The sequence below is a fragment of the Macrobrachium nipponense genome, chromosome 4 (assembly GCF_015104395.2).
Source record: "Macrobrachium nipponense isolate FS-2020 chromosome 4, ASM1510439v2, whole genome shotgun sequence".
NCBI classification, from domain to species: Eukaryota; Metazoa; Arthropoda; class Malacostraca; order Decapoda; family Palaemonidae; genus Macrobrachium; species Macrobrachium nipponense.
Window position 1 is genome coordinate 115,687,668 of NC_061100.1, and position 6,000 is coordinate 115,693,667.

Below are 6,000 nucleotides of genomic sequence, written 5' to 3' on the forward strand. Positions count from 1 at the left end.
TTACATTAAACGAAAACCAGACAAGGAATAATGGATGGAAACTAGAACTGAAGAGATACAACACATCCCATTGTGGGAACTTCTTTACATACATGATACGTGACGCGTGAAATAAACTGCCACCAGAAGTTGTAAACAGCAACAGAGTGGAAGAGTTTAAAAGAAAGCTAGACAAAATCATTAGGACATTGTGAATGCACAGTAAAACCTGCTCTTACAGATAAGTGAGTACGCGATTTCTCCTCGAATGGACTAACAAGTCTTTGAGACATCCTAATCCTTGTAACTTGTAAATTTGCCAAACTTTTGGTTGCTAGTTGATTTGCTGAACTGTATCCGCAACTCTGAAATGAAACATCTCAGGAAAATCATTGGATAATGTTTTGTCGTCATTATTTTGGGTCTGCTTTAGCAGAAAAATCGAGCGGTATTAATAATCTATTGTCCCACACTCAAGGAACTCAAGGTTAAAGGGATGGTAAGGAAATGACTTAATTATTATCATAAAAAATCAGAACACAATCAGGAAAGGGAATACCTCGTTAAATGACTTATCACAAAATTTATTTAACATTTCAGTAATTTAATTTTATATAAAGTTACATTTATACAAGAGTATGAATACCCCTAACCAAAAAAATACACAAGGAGATTAAAACCTAAGTCAGAAAATACAAAGTAAAGTTATTTTACAATTAGGCCATTTATATATTTTCAGTAGCTTTAATCCCCATTAACACAAGGAGGTTCCGAAGTGACCGAGTGCATTCTAATGTGAAGAGGAGGAGCTATGCATGCGGCTTTCCATTTCAACAAGTCAAATGAATGGTCACCCTATGTTTGGTGGCCAGGTGTTGGTAGGGACATTGAAAATTGGGTTAAGAAGTGTATGAATTGTGCATTGCAACAGAATAACCCAAAACCAACAAGAATGCACCCATGGGAATTACCCAGATACCCGTTGCAACGTGTACATAAAGATTTTGCAGGTCCATTTTTAGGATATTCATATCTGCTATTAGTCGATGCATATAGTAAGTGGCCAGAAGTTATACCAATGCAAACAACTTCATCGGTAGCAACTATAAGATCACTCATGCAAATCTTTGCAATGCATGGTTTGCCAGAAAGAATAGTGACAGCCAATGGCCCACAGTTTACTTCACAGGAGTTTAAGGAATTTCTGAATGTAAATGATATACAACATACTAAGTTCTAGCAATTGACTTTGATCGGACAATACCTTGGTGGTCTGCATGTATTTCTGATAGAACTCTATTCCTTAATGCATTTGGAATCACTACTCTTGATCATCTCAAAATACATTCTTGTGTTACACTCAATTCGTTCCAAATTTCTTTGTATGGTTTACAATTGGCATCTTCTGCACAAATATCTCTGCCAGTTATTAGACTGCACTACTTTTGAGAGTACTGGGTCTTTCTTTGTACCTTTGTGCGGTTTCCTTAGCTGTAAAAGGTAAATTATATGCAGAAATCAAAAGAATACTTTCCGCATGTTGTTCTGGTGCTTTGTCTACATGCAATCGCGACAAAGCATCTGCATTACCCATCTTGGATGTTGGTCTATATTCTATGTTGTAATCATATGCCGCTAATATGATTGCCCAACGTTGTAGTCTTGCAGCTACTAACGTCGGTAAACTTGCCTTTGGACCTAAAATCATCAATAATGGTTTTAGGTCTGTTACAAATGTGAACCTTTTCCTGCCATACAGATACATATGGAACTTTTTTACTCCATACACTAGTGATAATGCTTCCTTTTCTATTTGTGAGTAATTTCTCTCCACTTGTTCAATACTCTAGAGGCAATAGCTATTGGTTTTTCTGTACCATCTGGCATTACATGTGCTAGTACTGCACCTAATCCTATGTTTGAGAAATCACAAACCAAATTTACTGGCAAATCCATTTGATAATATACTAGGAACGTGGGTGATGTCACTTCTACTTTGATTCTTTCAAAAGAATTTTGACATTCCTTTGTCCAATTCCATTTTACATCTTTGTTCAGCAAATTGTATATTGAGTGAGCAATTGTTGCTAAGTTTTGAATGAAACTTACATAGAATGTTACTAAACCTAAAAATGATTGCAATTCCTTGACATTTCCTGGTAACTTTGCTGACTGCACTGCCTTTGCCTTATCTTGAGTCTTATGAATACCCTTACCATTTACAATAAAGCCTAAATACTCTACCGAGTCAACTTCTAAAATACATTTACTCTGGTTGACCTTGATATTGTGTTCCTTTAGTTTCTTTAGAACTGCACGTAACCTTCCTCTATGCTCTTTTTTGTTTTTGCCAGCGACTAATATGTCATCAATGAAAATGAGTACTCCTGACATACCTGCAAATATTTTGTCCATTGTTTGCTGCCATATTGCTGGACTGCTAGCAACACCATAGGGAAGTCTTTTTGGACGATACAGCCCTAAATGTGTGTTTACACTACATAGCTTTTGGGAATTCTCATCCATGGAAAGTTGTTGAAATGCTTGTCTAAGATCTATCTTAGAAAATACTGAGCATCCTGACAAAGTTGCGAACATATCTTTAGGATTTGACAATGGATGTTGTGCTACTTGCAATTTTGGATTTAATGTCACCTTGTAATCTCCACATAACCTAACTTGACCGTTGTCCTTAACAATTGGAACTGATGGTGTAGACCAATCTAAATAATCTACCTTTTCCCATGAGCCTTCACTTTCTAACCTTCTAATTTCTGTTTCCACAGCTGTTTTCCATGCATATGGAACTGGCCTTGGAGCAGAAAATCTAGGAGTAGCATTCTCCTTTAAAACTAAGACTGCTTGTGCATTCTTTACCGTTCCTACTCTGTCTTCAAATACTTCTTTGTAATCTGATAGAAGATTAGTTAATGAAATTTCTACTGCTGGTTCTTAGTTTTGTACCTGTAACCCTTGGAATACTAGGCCAATCTAATTTTATGCATCTTAACCAATTTAATACTAATAATGTCTGTCCTTGACCCTTGAATACTGTCAATGGTAACTTACCGATTATCTCTTGATCTTTGTACTAAACTTTCACTTGTGATGAACCAACTACTTCTATGTTTGTACCACTATAACTTTTGAGCACTTAGTCTGAGGTCTTATCACTAGGTTAAGTATCGTTTATGCTACTCTTTCAGAAATTATAGTCACATCTGCAGCTGTGTCTCTATTTGCATGGGTGTGAGATTCCCTTTGATTTCTATTTGAGCCATAAGACGTTTTTGTGCATCTTTGTTCACAGAATGAATGTGAAATGCAAATCGTTCTACTTCTGTGGTCTTATGTCCACTTTTTCATTTGAGCTAGAGCCATCATTTGAATTTACGGTTCTATTGATCTGTTTTGTGGTCTTTTGCTTAGTAAATTTACACGGACCTGTTAAATGACCACGCTTCCTGCAGTTATTGCACATCTGACCTGACGCTGGGCACTTATCCCAATCATTGCTATAATGATCTTGTTTACCACATCTATAGCACGATTTCGTTTGAGGTTTTTGTGTCCCTATGTGACTTTGACCTTTCTGTGAGTATGCATTAGGTTTACCCTTGTTATACTTGGATATACCAGGGCTAGGCTTACTCTTTTCATTTGTTTGCCCTTTCTTTGCATGTTGGTAACTCCTTTTATAGGCTACATGATTTACCTGGCTACTGTTGTTATTATGAGTCTTACCTACAATGACCTTGGACTGGTAATTAGCTGTTTCTATTGCTCTTGCTATTTCCTGAACTTTTTGCAAGTTTAGCTACTTTTCTTGCAGCAACTTCTTCCTAAGCTCTTGCGAGTTACTCCTTACTATAATTCGCTCTATTAACCTGTCTTCTAGATCTTCAAATTCACAAGTTGAAGCTAATTTCTTTAACCTAGTTACAAAAGAATCTATTGTAACACCTGATTCCTGTGATACTTCTATGAACTGATAACGTTCAAAGTATTTATTTGCTTGAGGAGCAAAATAATTTGTGAGCCCTTCATTAGCATCCTGCAATGAATCACCTGTTGACCATTTCAAGCCCTGCGATGGATAGGTTTTCTTAAATATCTTTTTAAATATCAACTGTATCTTCCTGAAAATTTGGTACAACATGTTTTACACCTTCCGCTAATATATGGCAATATAATTAAGTACCCTGAATTAATAAATAAGGCACTTTACTTAAAAAATTTTCAATTTCCTCAGTATTAGTTGTAAATATACGAACACCTGTCGTTGGCTTAGCCAAAGAGTTATGAAAGAAGCCCCGCCCACTCCTCTCTTTCTTACTCTGTCTGATACTTATGAATGGAATAGTGTACTACCATATGTTTTTTTACGTCTTAAAATGTACACGAACTACCATTTATTACTGATTACTTTTCATAAAGCCATTTGTATGTTTTTATTTATCATGTACCTTTCATATCTATTTCCATGAGAATGGTGAGGTTACTGGTAGTGGCAACTTTAGATTCTTATTGGAGATATAAATATGGAAGGAAAAAACTTATCATAGTTTATTTAAAAGTAAGATCACTATATACATTATTTTATTATATAGATCCAATAAAGTACAATATATACAGAAATTTTACAGATTTTGAAGTAAATTTTTCCAGTAACCATGAAAACAGCATAGACATACAAAATAAAAAAAAAACTGGTGGATAAATATATCAAAACTTATTAATTACAGGACTATATATACACACGTAAAGGATATTTCAGCTCACTCCCCATCACTGTCTAAAAACAGATCGTCCTCGTCATCACTGGCGACGTTGACAACGATTGGATCTGTGCAATCCCGGACGTTGTCAGTAAGCCAGTATTCGTTCTCGAACGCTTGACTTCGTTGGACAGCTTCTTCCCACACCTGTTTAGAGACAGAAAGCCTTGCTTCCTCCAGTCTGGCCTTTAGGTCTGCCCTGGTGAAATGCCGTAACGATGAACGTACATTTAGCTTCATATGCGCCCATACCTGCTCGATGGCATCGAGTTCAGGATGGCCTGGTGGAAGCCGGTAGAGACAATATAAAACACACCTGAACAGCTTGTAACTACTGCCCCTCTAATTTTCAGCGAGTATATTTTCCAGTATATATATACTCTAAATAAACCAAGAGGTCATAATAATCTCCCAAAATAATGAAACACAAATAACCTTTATTGCATAAACTAATTTGGATACATAAAACAATAATCCATAAAGTAATTTAAAAATGTACAACGCTATACGTCATCATCGTAGTACGGTACACTTTCATTCATATTTTGTTAAAAGGGAGAGAAAGAAGTGGGCGGGCCATCTTTCCTAACGGTGTCCGAAAGTCTCAGTCAAATGCAAAGAAAATTGGAAATGTTCAAGAGTAAAGTGCCATTATTAATAATTTTAGATACTTAGTTATATTGTCATACATTAGCGGAAGGTCTAAAACATGTTGGGCCAAAATTTCAAGAAGATACAGTTGATATTTAAAAAGATATTTAAGAAAACCTATGCATCGCAGGCCTTGAAATGGTCAGTAGGTAATTGAGAGTCTTCGTTTTCGGGTAGACTTCGTCCGACTAGGGTCGTCGTCTTCCGCTTCTTGGCTAGATTAGGCGTAGGTTATAGGCTCCATTTGGCTGCTACGAGTTCGTCACCTGCGTCGCCAATATTTTGTTGTCATTATTTTGGGTCTGCTTTAGTTATATGACCCATACGACAATTCTTCACCCTTACCTGCAGGTAGAGGGAAAGATGGTGTTTTAGTAATGGAGATAATATTCCATTTCTCGTCGCCAATGTTTTGTCGTCATTATTTTGGCTCTGCTTTAGTTATATGACCCATATGACAATTCTTCACTCTTGCCTGTAGGAAGAGGGAAAGATGGTGTTTTAGTATTGAAAATAATATTCCATTTCTCGTCGCCGAGGTCCCGGGATGAAGGGCGATAATAAAGCAATATCTTCTTGCTTGCTTGTGTTT